The sequence below is a fragment of the Nuphar pumila genome, chromosome 17, assembly GCF_984573655.1.
Source record: "Nuphar pumila chromosome 17, dmNupPumi1.hap1.1, whole genome shotgun sequence".
Taxonomy (NCBI): domain Eukaryota; kingdom Viridiplantae; phylum Streptophyta; class Magnoliopsida; order Nymphaeales; family Nymphaeaceae; genus Nuphar; species Nuphar pumila.
In genome coordinates this window covers 50,792,162-50,812,733 of record NC_143265.1, presented here as the reverse complement: position 1 = coordinate 50,812,733, position 20,572 = coordinate 50,792,162, and positions in this window count along the sequence as shown.

Below are 20,572 nucleotides of genomic sequence, written 5' to 3'. Positions count from 1 at the left end.
CCCTACTTCATTCAGATGCCCAAGTTTCATCATCGAGCAATGGCAGGGACATCAGGTACATGCTTCTTCTATTCTCTGTATTTATTGTTTTAGTACAATATGCATATACCAATTGTTTTAGTCTCTGGGGTCGATTTGACCCAACAATTGGTATCAGAGTGGGAGGTTTTCTGGACCTCTACGGCCTGCTCCTTTATCTCTGTATAAGGAGCTGCTTTGCTAGCTTAGACAGATCGATTATGTTCTAGAAACATAATCAGATTTTTGGTTCAGTCAAGCTAAATCAGGGTTCTGGAATCCGAACCGGTCCGATACATTTTCCTATCCGATTCTGAAAACTGTATTGGACCTGACCCATTTCGGATTTGGTTGTAAATCGAATCGATTCAAGGTTCTGAACCGGTCTGATACATTTTTCAATCCGGTTCTGGAAATTGTATCAAACCAGACCCGTTTCGGATCCGGTAGTAAACCGAATTGGGTCAAAGTTCTGAACTAGTCTGGTTCGCGGATTGGATCCAGACCCGTATCGGGTCCGGACGAGTCCCCTGTGACCAACACGGGACGTGTTGGGTCACTGTGATTTTTTGGATTCTTTTTTTTTTTTTTTGCACCGATCGTCGGCAAAAACCCCATTTGGGTTTCAAGGGGGTTTTCACCAGAAAAGACAGAGAACAGGTTTTGGGTTAAACCCAAACCCTCCTGGAAATCACAGACGGCTCTGACCGCCGACCGTTTCGCTGAAAAAACCCTCTGTAAACAAAAAAAATGCTTACAGAGGGCATTTTTTCCTCATTTTCACTGACTTTTGCCTTTGTCACTGTGTGGTGACCGGAGCTGGGAAGGAGGTTGGTTCTAGCTAGAATGCACCGCATCGGATTGCAGAAAGGGATCGGGGTTGGGTCACCGTCGGATGACAAAAGGGGGTCGGGGCTGGCCGGATATGCTCGTCGGAGCCTGACAAAACCTCTAGTCAACAGTTTTTTCTTTTCTCCCATTTTCCTTTTCTCCGGAAGCCTCTAGCATGAAAGATGTTGGCAGGCTCCGCATCAGGTTCTGCCGAATGTGCCGCCATCTGTCCTGTCGGGGCGCCGCCGTCTGTTTCACCAAAGCCACTGGCTGCCTCGTCGGATGCTTCAAAACAGAGAGAGAGAGAGAAGGGGCTTTGAGGCGACTAGGGTTTTTTCGTAAACATCATAACAATGTTTATATACTCGGGAAAGTGGATCGAGTCTGGACCCGATTTGGAATACATGTTTCAACCCGAATCTGAAATCTTTAGGTGGTGCTCCAGTAATTGGGTCTAGGTCTGGACCCGGGTCATCTTGTTTCAGAATCCATAGACCCGAAGTCCAGGAACACCAGGTACGTCTATCCCAGACTTAGTGTTCTAGAACAAACAGTGTGTTCCGAACATAAGGAACATCTGTCTCGGACACTTTATGTGACTGTCATAGAACATAGTATTCTAGAAAAGATAGAATGTTCAGAATAGTTGTTTCAGAATAGATATGTTCTGTCTAAACAGAGCGGTCTGTTCTGGAACAGACAGAATGACCCGAAACGAACCCTATCGGTTCATATGGCTTCTGAAACCAATACGAGGCATTCTGGGACTAGTTTTGAGTGAATTTAAACCAGTTTCTGGGGTTTTTGAGTTGGTTCGCTCACTTGGCATAACTGGTTTTTCGTTTTGAGACTATTCTAAGGGTGTTTCTTTTATAGTTCATCAAGTTTTGAACTGATACATTTATTTCTGGGATTGTTTATCATGTTTTGGGACTGGTTCATGGGTTCTAGGGCTGACATATCATATTTATAAGGCATTTTAAAACATATTTAGTTATATTACTGATTCATTATGTTTTGGAGTCGGTTTTAATGCTTATATACACATTGCTATTGATACTATGCATGTTCATGCATATGTATACATATTTTTTGGATGCATAAAGATATGTGTAATATTTTTTTTTTAGTATGCATGATTGTTTAAGCATTCACATCAATGTTGATATAGGGATTAATATGGAATTTTCATTTGTATGTATCTGTTTTCACCAAAGTGAACTGATGTATATTTTTTCAAATGTCTAGGTAGAAATTTGTTAACATTGAAATTGTATTGGCCTCATAGAAATAATATGTCATCCAAAGATGGTATTATTATGTTTAGAGGCTAGTAGGATAAAATGAAGAAAGTGTCTCTCAGCACATGAGATGTGTAGTACCCAAAGGTACCATGTCGATTGTCTCTGGGTACATGTTCCCTCGGTTTTATCTGACAGTGGGAGGCGAAGTGCATTTGCGTATTATAGGTACCCACCAAAGTGGGACCATAATGACCTCTAGCACTTGCCTATGAAAGAGTAAATAATTAAGGGCCTTATTCATGTATTTATCTTTTCATTTACATGTCTCATTACGTGCAATAATATTATCTTTTGTCTATATAGTGCTTAATACAGTTTTTGGCTAATCTAGTATCCCTTTTCTCGATGGTTCTAACTTCTCAGAATGAAAAGAAACAGTTTTATTTACTTTAAGGTACATGGATTTAGACCTAGCCCTCAAGAAGGAAGAACCTGCTGAACTAATACATACTAGCACTCTGAAACAGAAACCCGATTTTGAAAAGCGGGAGCATTCTAACTGCCTCAGTTTGCTTTTACTGCAGTCTAGGGTGGCTAAGAACATAAGAATGTCATTCCCACATGTAAGACTGTAAAGGATTTTTTGGCTGCTATAGAGGCACAGTTCGTGAGTTCCAACAAGGCTAGGGCCAATACCCTTATGTCTAAGTTAACATCTATGAGATATATGAATGGTAGAAACATCTGGCAACACATACTTGAGATGAGGAACATAGCCACACAGCTTAATGACATGAAGCTGACTATCTCAGACTTCTTTCTTGTCCACCTCATTATGGCATCATTGCCAGCTGAGTATGGTCCCTTTAAAATATCCTACAACACACATAATGACGAATGAACTTTTAATAATCTCATATCCAAGTGTGTTGAGGAAGAAGATAGGTTGAAGGGTGAGAAGGTGCATAGTGCACATATGGCTTCTCATAAGGTTCAACGGAAGAGTGGACTGAAAAAGAAATCTTTTAAGAAGAAGCCTAAGAAAAAGTCAGCCTCTCAGCCCAACCAAGCACCTGCTAAGTCTGATGTTTCTCTAGTAAAGTGTTTTTTTCTACAAAAAGAAGGGACATAAGAAGGCAGAGTGCGTAAAATACCAGCTCTGGTTGAGCAAGAAAGGTAACTTGTCATCTGTTTCTCATGAATGTAATTTAATTAATGTTTCAATTAATAGTTGTTGGATTGACTCAGGTGTCACTGTGCACATTACCAATTCTTTGTAGGCATTTCTGAATCAGAGAGAACCAACAAGTCATGAAAGCAACATCTTCTCTAAAAATAAGATGTGGTCTCATATGAAGGTTGTTGGGACCTACAGAATAGTGTTAGATAGTGGTTTCATTTTGGATTTGGTAGATGTTTTTTATGTTTCATCGTATAGCAGGAACCTTATTTTTGTATCAAGACTTGATAAATTTGGATATTGTATAAAGTTTGAATAGTGTAAATTATATATCAATAAAGATAATATCTTGATTGGTTCTGTATTATTGTGTGATGGATTGTATCGTCTGAAAACCCAAATCCATATCCAAGAAACTCTTAATACTAATTAAGTAGTTGGCAATAAGCGTAGCCTGATAAATGATCAATCCTATCTTCTTTGGCATCGTCATTTATGACATATCTCGAAAGAGAGAGTCCAATAGTTTGTGAAAGAAGGGATCTTGAGATCCTTAGATTTTATAGATAATGAATCGTGTTTGGACTGCATCAAAGCTAAGCAGACAAACACATATAAGAAAAATGTCAAAAGAAGTGATACATTATTGGAAATCATTCATACTGATGTATGTGGACCGTTTACCCCATGTTTTATGGGCCAAAAGTATTTTGTCACCTTTATTGACGATTATTCTCGGTTTATGTATTTGTAACTCTTATTTGAAAAATCTGAGGTCTATCAAGTTTTCAAAGACTTCAAGAAAGAGGTAGAAAAACAAATAGGGAGAATAATCAAAATTGTTAGATCCGATAGAGGTGAAAAATACTATGGGCGATTTACTGATATGGGATAACAAGAAAAACCATTAGCTCAATTTCTGAAGAAAGAAGGCATTGTCCCTCAATACACCATGCCCGGTAGTCCTACAAAAATCATTACAAAAACTCCTTTTGAACTATGAACAAGTAGGAAGCCTTCCCTTTCTTACATGCACATATGGGGTTGTCCTGCAGAGCCTAAACTTTATAACCCCTGTGATCATGCATATATTTCACATTTTATTAATCAGTATTTATTCATGATCCATGTCAAACTTGCCTTAAAAAACCCATTTTTACCATTAGTTTTGAGAAACTGCATTGATTGAATTTTATCAGAAAATTATATTCTTCAAAGCTTTTCCTGCATATATTTTTTTAGTGTTTCTATTATAGTTAGAATTTCTTAATTGTAGTTTAGTTTGCTTAAGTTTTTATTAGCTAATTTGTAATTTTTAATTAGTTTAGGAAGTTTGCTTTTTCAACAATAAAATATGTTTTACTAAAGTGGGTCTTTTGGAAATTATTGAAAACTGTTGGACTTATTTTGAAAAATTTGTTTTACCCTAATATAATATTATAAATAGTATACTACAACAGAAAAAAGGGTCTTCTTCCAATTTTGAAACTCACGCCTCCCCCGTATCTCTTCTTTAATTCGTCTCTCCCTTCTTCCCACTCTCTTTCTTCTCCAACCAGCTTCTCTCCTTCCTTTTCTTTTACTGTCTCTTCATTCCTCTCTCCTCACCTTCCTCCTCGCTAGTTCCTCTTCCTTTCATCCTCAGATTTGGTGGCAGACGTGTGATCATAACAGAAGACCACTCTCTTCTTCAAACCGTCCATCGGATACAAGCTGCATAGGTTGTTTCTTCTTCTTTTTTTTAGTAATTTAGAGTGCATTGCATAACGCATCCCATAGTATACAGTGTTTGTTATTCAGCAGATTTTTGTTGCATATTCATCTAGGTAGTCCACGTCTTGCATCTGAAACCAAAAACAAAAAAAAATCAGTAAGTCTAGTCATGTGCAGGTGCGTTTTTGGTTGAAATAACTCAGTGTTTTTTTAGTGCCTTCAACATCCTTTTTGTCTTCAGTCTGTTATTAGGTTCAGTTTTTCATTTCTATTAGGGTCAGCATCTTTCCTTTTTAGGTCTTTAACGTCTGTTGTGGTGGTCAGTCGTATTCCTGCACAGGTAAATCAATTAATGTTAACATAGGTTAGTTGATTAAAGTTTTACACAACATAGTTTAGCAGGCTTTGTTAATGTTTGTTTTCTTTTGGGTTGACGTTAAGATAGTTTATTTGTTTTCTTTATCCAGAATAATTGTTTTGTTTTGTTAGCATTTTTACATTAGTTTAGTAGTATAATAAGTTATTTTTGTTAGCTTGTTTCAGCTATTCATTAGTCATGAGTGATGTTCCCAAACGTTGATTGTTTCCACCATATATGCTCCCTGTTTACTTTTTTTGTTGTTGCATGTCACAATTATTTTATTTCAGCAGTTTATTTCATTCATTACTTTTTTTTAGCATTAGTTTACTAGTAGTTCATCCATAGTTGGATTCATTGGACATTCTATTGTGTGTCATTAGTTCATCTTATTAGTCGTGTATCACATGAGTTGTTTTAATTTACATAGTTTAATTTAGTAGTTGCTACATTAGTTCATTTGATTGATTTATTTAGTACATAGAGATTTCATTAGTTTATTTGAATTGTTTCATTAGACGCTAATTTCATTAACTGTGATTCGTGATTAATTAATTCTTTTTAGTTTTTTTTCTAGTAGCTAATTATATTAGCAATTCAAATCATGTTTTTGCTGAATTTTTTTTATCATTAGTTTATAAATTTGTGTTAGTTGCCTGCGTACTGCTTGTTTTGTGTTGTTGTGTTTTGCAGGAAAGCGTTGGAACGTACGGTGAGCCCTTTCTGTGCCCTCAAGGTACCCTCTGAGGTCCCCTCAAGCCCTCAGAAGTGCCCTCAGAAAAGCAAAAGTTCAAGAAAATATATATTACTTCAAGAAGGGACAAAAGGACTCGAAGCACTGAAGCCTTTTCTTTTCTTTATAGATTAGGGTTTTATTTTATTTTGTTAATTGGGTTTGTAATAAAACCATTTATTTATTTTGTTTAAGCCCTCTGCGTAGGGTCATACTCCCTTATTTAGGTAATTATTGAATTAATTCTTTTTATTTTGGCAATAAAGAGTAGTTTAGCTTGTGTGTTTGAATACAAGTATCTCCCGTTCCCTGAGTTCGACCCGGACTCCACCACTCGTGTGAGCCGGTTTTTATATTTTTGGTGTCTGGCTTTCACTGGATTTTCATTAAAAATATTGTTTTAAAAAAAGTTTTCATAAAACTCACACCAAGAAGAACCATTAGCTTAATTTCTGAAGAAAGAAGGCATTGTCCCTCAATACACCATGCCCGGTAGTCCTACAAAAATCATTACAAAAACTCCTTTTGAACTATGAACAAGTAGGAAGCCTTCTCTTTCTTACATGCACATATGGGGTTGTCCTGCAGAGCCTAAACTTTATAACCCCCGCATAAAGACTTTTGACCCTAGAACAACAAGTGGTTTCTTCATTGATTATCTAGAAAGGTCAAATGGTTACAAGTTTTATTGTTCATCCCATACACCACATATAGTATAAACGAATAAGACAAGATTTCTATAAAATGGTTATGTTGGGAAAGATGCATTACAAAACCTCAATTTTGAGGAATCTCAGAATAAGGATAATACCCTTAAGATGAATGATAGATTGCCTATCATATTTCAACCAAGTGTTGAACCCATATGTGATGCACCCACTACAGAAGAACCATTAGTAGATAATACTAGAGTACATACAAGAGGATCAGGAACCCCCACCTGTATGGAGATCTACTAGAGTTAGAAGATTTGTTATTTATCCGGATTACGTGGTGTATTTACAGAAGCCCGTAAATCTCATAAATGATGATTCCATGATATTTATGAAAGCTGTTAAAAGTAAGCAATCATCACTTTGGATTGAGGCCATGAAAGAAGAACTAGACTCTATGGCCAAAATAAAAGTGTGGGACCTTGTTACATTACCTAGGAGAGTTAAACCCATTGGGTGTAAATGGGTCTTTAAGACCAAAAGAAACTCCAAAGGTAATATTGATAAGCATAAAGCAAGACTTGTTGCAAAAGGTTTTATTCAAATGGAGGGCATTGACTATAGTGAGACATATTCACCTGTCTCAACTAAAGAGTCAATAAAGATTGTACTTGTCCTAGTAGCTCATTTAGATTTAGAGCTACACCAAATGGATGCAAAAATAGTTTTTCTAAATGGTGAAGATGATGAAGAGGTTTATATGGATTAACCTCAAGGTTTCTCTAAAGGTAGGTTTGAGCGTTTGGTTTGCAAGTTAAATAAGTCATTATATGGACTTAAATAGGCCTCCCGCCAATGGTACATTAAATTTACTGAAGTCGTTCTGACTTTTGAATTTACTGAAAACATCGTTGACTGATGTGTGTTCCTCAAGACAAGTGGGAGTAAGTTCATAATCATGGTATTATATGTAGATGACATATTACTTGCAACAAACGATAAGGTCATGCTCAAAGAAACCAAAAAGTTTCTTTCCCTTCATTTTGAGATGAAGGACATGGGAGAGGTTGCTTTTGTTCTCAGCATAGAGATCCGTCGAGATAGAGCAAAATGTGTTTTAGGCCTCTCTCAAAGAACCTATATAAATAAAATTCTCAAAAGGTATGGGATGGAGAATTGTTCTCCTACTACGGCACCCATACTTAAAGGGGATAAAATGAGCCTTAAGGAATGTCCTCAAACTAAAGAAGACAAGGCACTCATGAACCAAATACCATATGCTTCAGTTGTTGGTAGCTTGCAATATGCACAGACCTGCACCTGACCTGACATATCCTATGCAATTGGGGTTCTTGGCAGATTTCAGTCGAATCTAAGTCATGCCCGCTAGACAATTGCAAAGAAGGTCATGCGATATTTGCAATGGACAAAAGATTATATGTTGATCTACAGGAGATCGGAGCACCTTGAAGTGATTGGCTATTCGGATGCTGATCTAGGAGGATGTCCTGATAGTAGAAAGTCTACAACAGGATATATCTTCCTTCTTGCTGGCGGTGTCATTTCTTGGAGGAGTGGGAAGCAGTTCACTACTGCTACACACACCATGGAGTCTGAATTCATTACACTATTTGAGACGATGTCACAAACCATCGTGTTGCAAAACTTCATATCTGGACTCAAAGTGGTTGAATCCATTGGGAGACCACTTAGGGTATATTGTGACAATGAAGCCGTTGTGTCCTTTTCTAACAACAACAGGAGTACTACATCATGCAAACATATGGAATTAAAGTACTTTGTTGTCAAGGAAAGGACTGAGAATCAACATGTGTGTATTGACAACATTGGTACCAAAGAAATGGTTGCAGATCCTCTTACTAAGGGTTTGACCTCGAGATTATATGATGAACATGTAAAGAGGATGGGTTTGTCCATTTCGTTGTAGTCATATATACATTTTGTACATGTGATCACATATTGTAATAAAGGTTGATTCTTTTATTTATATTGCATGAAAGTTCTCTATGTGTACAGAATTTTGTTGAGCAATATAAATTGGACCCGAATAGAATTAAGGCCAATCTATTCAAGTTGTAATTCAAATCATTTGAAAATAGCATATCTTTGTCCAAGTGGGAGATTGTTAGTATTTTGGATCTGGATTGGATACAGATTGGATCTAGATCAATTTTCCCTACCTAACAGTTATGGACATCAAATATGCAGTGATTTGAAATGGGGATAAGTCCCATTTAGTCGTGGGCTTATCTATAACTGTTAATCAGTTACGGAGAAACTTTTAAGTATACCTGCATGGTTGAGGGCAGGCGTGCATAAGCAGTTTCTCCAAAAGGGTTCCATCTACATGGTTGGGACCCTGCACTATTTTCTCATTTTGTGTCATGACTTACCTAAGGTAGAGAAAACCTAGAAGAGAAGACTCCCCCGCTTCATTCAGACGCTCGAGTTTCATCATCGAGCAATGGTAGGGACATCAGGTACATGCTTCTTCTGTTCTCTGTATTTACTGTTTTAGTACAGTATGCATGTACCAATTGTTTTAGTCTCTAGGGTCGATTTGACCCAACAGAAAGCAGATCAGGTCTGAACATGAGCTTTTTGCTCATGCCAACATCATCGTGGTCGTCTGTTTGCATTTTGGATGAATGTCACGTAGCATATAATTGTTCTATTGACCTTTTAACTTTTCAAAATACAAAACGGATGGCCACGATGTTGGCATGACCAAAAAAACTCATGTTCAGCATGACCTGATCTGCTTCCGAGTAAGACTGCTAAAATGAGTAATAAAAGGGCATGGCAGCATTGAATTGGACTAATTCTCATATATATATATATATATATATATATATATATATATATATTACAAAAATGGCATGTCCTAACAGATGGGTCACAAATTTCTGCATTAAGAAAAATAAATCCACAGTTAAAACAAACCAAAGGATAATACCAATAATGAATTTCGTTATTGTATGTGAAAAATACATGTTTCACAAGTTATTTTTAATGAAAATTTATAAACAATACACTGACAAAGTTTGCCACTTGCTGTGAAAAATGCAGTGAGTTTTGCTTATACAAAACTAACCACCCCTGCAAGTCTCAATTCTTTTTCTTCAAAGCATTACATTTCTTATAAAACTGAACCTCAAATTTAATATTATTTTTGTAGCAAACTTTTTCATGTGCTGCAAACCAATAACAAACAACAAGAAAAGCCAAGAGAAAAGAAGGAAGCTTTGGATCATCAAAGACTACGGAAAGGTCATTAGTCAAATGCATCATCATCATCATTAGGAAGAGGTTGTGCAGATGCATGTAGTCATGCTTTTGTTGTTTCACCATGTCAATTGTAAGTTTAATTTGGAGGAGCAAGTGCAGGAGACTCGATGAATGCAAATTAAGATTCCTTTGAAGGAAAACAGATCAACGACAACTTTGCTTAAAGAAATTACAAAAGAAAAAGAATAAACCTAACAATGGCAACAACAATTTACGTATATATTTTAGATAACACCATGGCCCTGAGTAATCCCTATATAACCTTCTGTCGATCCATCAGGTTGCTTTTTCTTAAATTTAGTAGATATGATAAAAACCCACCAGATTAACATTAAGGGCTTGAATCCATCACTCTTTGCAGAGGTATTGTTGATGGGGTCTGTGACACTTTCAATGACCCTCATGCGCCCTTGTTAGCTGACTATGCACAAGCTCGGTTGCACTTGAATCTCAACCAAGATTCGTCATTTTTTAGCCTGCTTGTGCCCATGATATGTCATAATTGTATCCGGATATAGTGTATATCCTCTATCCTCATATCTTCATAACCGATGCATATCCTCTATCTTCATTTGAGTGTATCCTTATCCCTACAATCATGTGATTATATTAAAATCGGTTGTAATGTCTACCCTACACGTCTATATATTTGCATCATGTGCAACAATAATATTATCAAGTTTACGTTCATCCTCTATTGTTTTCACACTTCTTATGGTATCAAAGTAGGCAATCTAACTTTGCTCTCCTCTGCTTCTCAATCTGGTTGAATCTGTCTTCTCATTCGTCATCATCTTGTTTGACTATATCACGGCCTGTCGCAACACCTATCGCTAAACCAATCGCCTCTGATTTATAACTTGTGGCTTAGCCACCATTCATCGGCTACCGCCGGCAGCTCAGACTGAATCCACCCTGCCGCTACTCTCTTCCCTGAGCCTTGATCCTTGCCTCACCGAAGGTCACTCAATGCCAGAACCCCCGTGCGCCATCTGCCACTGGCGACACCCTCCGCCTTTCGCCCTCCCCCCCCCCCCCCCCCTTAGGTGTCTCTCTCGCTCACACACACACACACACACACACTCTCTCTCTCTCCCAGTCTCCCGTTGTCTTCCTCTTTGTCTCCTATTTTTTGGTCGTCAGGCAGAGGTTGTCTGTCCTCTATTTTTTTTTTGGTCGACAGGCAGGGGCTGCGCCCCAACTTGTCTCCCTTTTTCGACCAGCAAGCAGGGGCACCCTTGCCAGTTTTTCTGACAGGTCGGTATGGGAGACACCGTCTGTGAAAAAGAACGAGGCAAGGGCTTTGGGCACCTCCCTTATTTCTTTCTGTCGGCAGGGGGCTTGCCCCTACTGCTTGGGTGTTTCTGGCATGCGAGGGCAAGTCCCTTGCCCCACCCGTTCCTTCTTTTTTGCCAGGGCGCGGTCGAGTTCCCTCTCTGTCTTCTTTTTCTTGGATTTTGAAGGAGGGGCTCAACCCCCTCCTGTTTCTCCTTCTTCGTAAGGGAGGGGCCGAGACCCCCTCCCTGTTGCTTGGGTTACGTGGGAGGGTTTTGGCCCTGACTCCACCTCTCCTCTCACTGTCGCCCTTGTCCCTCTTCGTCGTATATAAATGTGCATTGCATGTACGTAGCTGAGTTAATTGCGCGATCCTTAGTGCTAAGCATCGCATGCGGTTAAAAATACAATGCAAAAAGAAATAAGAAAAAAATGCAAAGGCAAAAGCAATACAAATCGGGTAAATACCTGTGGTGAGTAAGTGATGCAAGTGCATCACATGTTATTTACTTTCTTGGATGCAACACTTTCCTGTTCACACACTCACTTAGTTGTGGATATCTATGACTGCTTTGTTGGAGTTCGGAGATCATGCTGAGCATGATTTGAATGTATGGAAATAAAAATGCTTTTATTTTTATAGTTCGGAGTCTATGCTATTCATGGTAGTAGTTAGCAAGATATTGGAGTGTGTTTTCTGCAGGTACATGTTTGACATTATTGTGATATAAATGATTGAATGTATTGTAATGTTTGACGTGACTTTATCTATGCTTGCATAAAGTTATTTTCGAATCAATTATGCCCTTCATGTGAAATTGTATTATAAAAACATGCTTAAATTGAATGTATCATGTTTATGAATGTGATTTCATTTTTCTAAATATATATATATATATATGTGTGTGTGTGTGTGTGTGTATGTCGTGTATCCATGCGTGCATGAAGTTATTTTTTAATTAAATATGTCCTCCATATGAAATTGTATTATGAAAACATGCTTAAATTGAATGTATCGTATTTATGAATGTGATTTCATCTTTCTAAATATCTTTGTGATCTCTCTCTCTCTCTCTCTCTCTCTCTCTCTCTCTCTCTATATATATATATATATATATATATATATATATATATATATATATGTGTGTGTGTGTGTGTGTGTGTGTGTGTGTGTCGTGTATCCATGCTTGCATGAAGTTATTTTTGAACTAATTATGCCATCTATGTGAAATTGTATTATGAAAATATGCTTAAATTGAATGTATCGTGTTTATGAATATGATTTTATCTTTCTAAATATCTTTGTAATATATATATATCCAACAATGCATGATAAATTTGATATTTTTTTCATCGATGCATTTTATGATTCTCTTTTAACTGGTGAAGATAATATCCATAACATTATAGGATAAAATGGCTGCAAACCGTGAATGAATGTACCGTAGGATAGTTGATAATGAAGTGCTGCTTGAATATATGGATAGTGTTGATAGTTTTATTGAATTTGTAATGGCAAGTGTCAGTACAGTGGATCCCATCAGTCGGATCAGGTGCCCATGCACGACGTGTAAGAATAATTGATTTGTAGAACCTCATGGCGTTAGACATCACCTATATAAGAAGGGTTTTGTGAGTGGTTATCAAAATTGGATGCTTCATGGTGAAAAATTTTAGAATAATTTTGACGTACGGATGGATGTGGCGCACGATAATCCATATATGGATTTAATATTTAATGTTGCAGGATCAGAATTGGTTCTGCTATGGGTCCTAGTGATGTACAAACTGGGGTAGAGAAAGAAGCAACAAATGATGCAGCTAGTAGATTTTATGACTTACTTAGAGATGCTGATGAGCCACTGTGGAATGGTTGCGAGAGTCACACTATCTTGTCTGCAGTTCTTTAACTACTGAATTTGAAGTCAAAGTATAATTTGAGTCAATCATGTTTTGACTGTGTGTGCTCTATTATGAAGACTATGTTGCCCAAAGATGAGAAATTGCCACAAAATTTCTATCGTGTGAAGGTTATGGTCAACGCTCTAGGTATGGGGTATAAAAATATAGATGCTTGTCCAAATCATTACATGTTGTATTTCAAAGATTAAGAAAATAACAGATCATGTTCATCATGCGAGCATCCTCGATTCAAGCAAAAAACAAGAGGCAATGGTAGCACAAGGTCAAAAGAAGTGTCATACAAGTCACTCTGCTACTTCTCTCTCACCCTTAGATTGCAATAATTGTACGTCTTCGAGGACAACTAAATACATGAGATGACATGCAAATAAAGTTCAACATGATAAAGACAAGATCATGCTTCCTGTTGACGCAAAAGCTTGGAAGCACTTTGATCGTACTCATCAGACCTTCATAATGGAAGTGAAAAATGTTAGGCAAGATTTATGTACAGATGAATTTAATTCATTTGGGGGTAGATCAACCCTATACTCGTGTTGGCCAGTATTTGTTACCACATACAACCTTCATTCAAGCTTGTGTATGAAGCGTCAAAATCTTTTCTTGTCTCTATTGATCCCTGCTCCAACCTCTCTGGGCCAAAATCTTGATGTATATTTAAGGCCATTGATTAATGAGCTGAAAATACTGTGGGATGACGGTGTTCTCACGTACGATGCCCACAAAAAACAAAACTTCAATATAAAGGTTGTTGTTCTATGAACAATTAGTGACTTCCCTGCGTATAGTATGTTATCTGGTTGGAGCACACATGAGAGGTTGGAATGTCCATAATGATACAAAATCTTTTAGATTGATGCATGGAAGAAAGTCGTGCTGGTTTGATTGTCACCGTCGATTTCTACCCAACGATCATCCGTTCTGACGACAAAGAAATGTGTTTTGAGCATGCATAACTAAAATAGAAGGTCCACCTGCACGATTGTCTGGCATAAAGATTTTAAGACAATTGTGATACTTTCCATATGGACTGACAGATGCCCGTAGTCTAACGCCCTTCCTTGGATTTGGAAAGGATCATAATTGGACAAAGAAATCTATATTTTAAGAACTATCATATTGGCCGACCTTATTGATACGACATAATTTGGATGTGATGTAGGTGAAGAAAAATATGTTTGATAACATGTTTAATACGATAATGAATGTTAAAAGAAAAATGAAGGATAACCTGAAGTCCTGTATGGATTTAAAAGTAATATATAAAAGACCAGAATTAGAACTTCAAGAGTATAATGGCAAAGTACTGAAACCAAAGGCAAGGTACATGCTTAGTCCAGATCAAGTAAAGCAGGTATGTCAGTGGTTGAGACAGTTGAGATTTCCAGATGGATATGTCTCTAACATTGGTCAGGCTGTGAAGATAGATGAGGGACAGTTATATGGGTTGAAGAACCATGATTGTCATGTCATTATGCAACAGTTGATTCCCCTAGCATTACATGATATTTTAGACAAACCTATATGGGGGTATTATCCAAGTTGAGTAGATTTTTTAGAACATTGTGTGCATCGAAAGTTGTACTAACTGAGGTAAAGAATCTCAAGGATTCTGTCGTCACTACTATTTGTCAGTTAGAGAAGATATTTTTGACAGCATTTTTTGATGTTATGGAACATGTAATCATACATTTGCCACATGAACTTAAGGTTGGTGGTCCTGTGCAATATCGGTGGATGTACCCATTTGAAAGGTATATTTTTGTTTATACTTTTCTCTCTAATGCTATTGAAAATTTATTGTATTACGAGATGTATATTATTGACGGATGCATGTTTAACCTCAAAAAAAAGGTTTGGAATAAAACAAGAGTGGAGGGTTCAATTTGTGAGGTGTACACTTTAGAAGAGATTTCAAATTTCTCATCTATGTACTTTGAACCTCATATTTCAACACGTTACACTTGCCCACCTTGTAATGATGTTGGAGAACAATTTACTATGGTGGACAAACTATCAATATTTTAACCACTTGGGCATGCCTTTGGCAGTTGCCGATCAAGACTCTTAGAAGATCGAGAGCAAGATGCAACACATAACTATATCCTTTTTAATTGTTTAGTGATCGACCCCTACATCGAGTAAGTATACTTAATATGTAACACTAAGTTCTATACGTGCGTACATGGTTCGGTAATATAAATATTTGTTAATTCCAGACGATTTGATCTAGAGTTGCGAAAAGAACTTCCACATCTCACTGATTCAGAAGTACAAAAAGAATATGAAAATAAGTTTGGGGCATGGTTGAAAGAGTTGGTAAGGATGATGACATGCATTCTTTCTGTGTAAACAATAATATGTTACTTAATTGGTTATGATCACAGTCATTATTTATACTTGTAGGTCCGTCATGGTGATGTTAATGATCAAGGAATATGTGATTTAAAAAATAGTCTGACCAAAGTTATGTAATGTTACAATGGGTACATCGTAAATGGTTATCGATTCCATACAAAAGACTATGGTGTAAACAAGTCAACGATGAATACGTGTGTGTCAAGGGTAGTAGCTACGGTGAAAATGAACATGACTACTATGGTGTTATTGAAGAAATAATGGAGTTGACTTACTTAGGCATAAATAACACGATAACTTTATTCAAGTGTCATTGGCTTGATCCCACAGCAACAAGAGTCGACAAAGTCTCAGGCATTGTGAAGGTGAATCATAAATCAAGGTTTGGAACATATGGACCATTTATATTAGCCTCGCAAGCTCAACAAGTTTACTATACTTCATATCTGAATATGAGGAAGTCAGATAGAAATGATTGGTAGGTGGTTTACAAGGTGAAGTTTAAACTATACCCTGAGTATGATCAGTTACAGGAAGACAAGATTGTTGAAGATGGTGATTACTATCAATCAGATGATATGTATGACTTCTCTTATGGTCACGATGTCACACATAGTCTGCATGTTACATCTCTATTGTCTGATGGCACGCGTATGGAAGAATATTATCCAAATGATATACCAAGTGGATGGGCGCCCAATGAAGAAGAAGATAAAGAGGACGAAGAGGAGAAGGAGAAAGAAGAAGAATATGAAAGTCAAAAAAGTGATGAGAAAGCATACTCGAGCTAGTGAAATACATCTTGTAATACATACCACATCACTTTCTCATATGCTCTTATGTTTGTATTTCAGAGATCATGCTAGTCATGGTTGTAGTTAGCGAGATATTTGAGTGTGTTTGTTGCAGGCAAATGTTTGACATTATTGTGATATGAATGGTTTGAATATATTGCAATATTTGATGTGACCGTATGCATGCTTGCATGAAGTTATTTTCGATTTGATTATGTATTTATGTTCATAAAATTGCATATCATGTTACATTTCATGTATACTTATCATGTATATGCACAGTTCATACATAGTTATAAAACTGATTCATGTAGGACCTTTAAATCTTTACATTTCATGCATATGCCATGTCCATGATAAGATTAAGAGTTATGTAACTGAGCCAAATAACATTTTTATTTATTAGAATATGGTTTGTGGAGGTCACAGTGATCGAGCACCCAGTGGTGGAGGATCAAGTGGAGGTCGTGATAGCCAGTCTCAGCCTTTGTCTTCACGTAATGCTTCGATAGGTATATCATTTAAATAATTGTATACTTGATTAGTTTAAATATGCATTGTGTGAATTTCTAACTCATTTTTCTAAAAATGATGTTTCGCGTGCACATGACCCACCTACACCAGCTATTCATACACATCACGAGACAACGCCGAATGCAGGGTCTTCTCAGTCTGACACACGACGACTCATTTAAATAGTGTATATCGATAATCGATCATAAGTATTTCATTTTCACCTGTCCAATACTTATCTTATAAATAGTGTATATCAATAGTTGATTGTTAATATGTACCAATTCATGTGCAGCACGAGGTTTGAGCCACAAGAAGTAATATGAGAAATTAGGCAGTCACTACTTCAGCATCTTCCAAGACTGGTCGCTCAATGGAAAGAGTATCTGAAGGAGGTGTTGAACAAATTGTGGTTCTCATTCATGGTACACAATCGTTTATCATAGCTAATGTGTTTCATATTTAATTTTTTGTTATAGTCATGTATACTAACTTTCTGAAATTATTTGTAGGCTTCGAATCGCTTCGCGATTATGAAGGAGGAGCAAGACGTGAGGCGGGTGTGGCAGAAGGTGGCTGCCAGTCGATTTGTCGACATACTGCACAATATGAAGACTGCAACAATAAAAGCATCTGGTGGGATAGATGATCCACTGTAGTGGAAGAGCCATGACCCTCCTACTATAAGGTCAGATTATTGGGATGCAATGTGCGACAAGTAGGTGGGTCATGAATTTTGAAACCGCTCAGTAAAGGTTGCACAAAACCGAGCGAAGATGCTCGATGCCCAACTACACACAGGTGGATCTAGGACTTTTAGGAGCCACCAGAAGAAAATGATAACTCATTAATATATATTGTCAAATTTATAAGTATTGTTGCATATTTTTTAATTGATTTTTTTACCATTTAACCTCGTAGGAAGCAGAAAAAGGAGGCATTGTGCCTTAAAAGGATGTGTTTGTTAAAACACATAAACATAAAAACGCGAGAGAGTTCGTATAAGAGAAGGCAAGAGCGATAACTATATGTTTTTATTGTATTAATAAACATTATAATAGACAAGTTACCATGAATATTATAATTCTTAATTATTAATCCATACTATAATCATTACTTTGTAAGAGTCATACGAGCAACAGATGGTAGAACGATATGGCGATGACTCCACTCAACATCCGCCTTTTGATTCTGCAGCATGGGTGACTGCAACTGGTGAACCAAAAAAGGGTTGTGTATTCGGGTTTGAGAGTAATATGAACACCAAACCAGTCGTTGCCTCCTCCAGCAAGGACTCTCAGAGTTCTCCCACCAGCATCAACTCCCAGCGTCTGATTGACCCTGCTAATTCTTGGGATGGTGTTTGCCAGCTTGTTAAGGACACAATGCATGACTTTTTACATGAAGCCATTTCCGACATTGTTCGTAATGAGTTGTGCAGCTTTTTTGGGGACAGGAAAACTTTGTCTGCAGGTGCCCGTCAGGTATGAAAGTTTCATGTCGTTAGATTTCAAGCTAGTATATGCATGATTTCATCACATATGAGCATGATTTCATCACTCTGAAATTGTTTGACTGCCTTATAACACATATATGCATGATTCAATCACTATGAGAGTTTTTTGACAACCTTAGAACACATATAAGTATGATTTAATCACTATGAAAGTTTTTTTACTGCCTTATGACATCTATATTATGATTGAATCACTATGAAAGTTTTTTGACAACCTTAGAACACATATATGCATGATTGAATCACTATAAAAGTTTTTTGACAACCTTAGAACACATATATAAGCATGATTTCATTACTATAAAATTGTTTGACTTCCTTATAACACATATATGCATGATTGAATCACTATGAAAGTTTTATGACAACCTTAAAACACATAAGCATGATTTCATCACTATGAAAGTTTTTTGACTGCCTTATAACACATATATGCATGATTGTGATACATAACACATTTATTTGACAGCCTTATAAACCATATATGCATGCTTGAATCACTGACATCTTTTTGACAACCTTAGAACACATATATGCATGATTGAATCACTATGATTTTTTTTTTGTCAGCCTTAGAACACATATTTGAATTCTGTTAATGTCCTTCACTTTATTGTTAGTCTATGTGCCATTCATCCATGTTACTTTGATTGTCTTAGATTAGGTGCATTGTATATAATGTATTTCATTATATTTTGTTTATCAATACTAACCTTTCGGTTCTCTTGTAGGATGCTGGAGATAATCAACGTAGAGGAGTTGATGGTGGCATGGATAAAGGGGAAGATCGAGACAATAAAGATGATGATGCTTTGAATCTTGGTGATGATTAGATTCATGCGTTGAATTTGTTGCACCTTCTTGTTGTTTCAAATGAAACTCTTTGTATATGTTCACTTGTAAGTAATTAGAACTTGACAAAGATTATAGCGGATCGATAAATTTTTTCTCCTTGTAACTTGTGTTAAATTTGTTTCACCTGCTTTGTATATATATTTTTTATGTGTACTTTGTTTTTTATACACAGGATATATAAATTGTATAACGAGAACATTTTTCTCGATATTTATATTTTAAACAATTTTTTTTTTAAATTTTTGCGACGGATTAGCGACGGATAATATCCTTCGCTAATTAGTATCGGCCTCCAATTTAGCGATGGATTAGGGATGGATATTTATCCATCGCAAAACTGAATCGGCCGATGTTTTGCGATGGATTATAATATGTCGCTACAATAGCGACAAAATTAGTAACGAATGTGTATCTGTCGCAAAACCAAATCTCTGCGGATTAGCGATGGCCTCGCAATGGATCATGGCATTTGCTAATCCATCGCAAATTAGCAACAGAAGTAGCAACGGATATGTTCCATCGCTAATTAGCGACTAGGAATTTGTGATGAAAGTTATCCATCGCTAAACTATTCAGTGATGGATTAGCGACGAATTATGTTCGTCGCTAATCCATAGATTTTTTGTAGTGATATATGTTCACACTGCTAGAGAAGTGTGGGTCGATCTAGAAGAACGTTTTTCAAAAGAATACTCTGCAAGAATATACCAATTAAAAAAGCTAATTTCTGATCACAAGCAAAACCAGTCATCTCTTGCTTCATATTACACTACTCTCAAATCTCTCTAGGACGAGTTGAATTTGTACTCCCATATTCCAGCATGTACATATGGAGCTTTTAAGGAATTAAACGAGTGTCAACAACAAAAAAAGGTGTACCAATTCTTTATGGGTTTAAATGACTCATTTGCTACCGTTAAGAGCCAAATTTTGACTATAAAACCTTTGCTTAATATTAGCAAAGTATATGCAATGGTCATGTAGGAAGAAAATCAAAAGATGTTGCAGAACAATCCTGAGACCATAATGGAATCAACTTCTGCCTTGGTTGCTAATGCTAACTCACTCAACCAAAATAATATGGGATTTCAAAGCCCTGGACAGGGTTGAGGGTGACCACGATGCGAACACTGCGGCATGCTTGGCCATGTCAAAACATGCTGCTATGCATTACATGGTTACCCAACCGGGCACCCGAAGCAAAAAAATGGTCCCATAGACTGTCAATGCTTCCAACGAATAGCAAGAGCCTCTTTCCATACCCAATATAGCCACCATAGCTGCCCTTTTGTCCTAAAT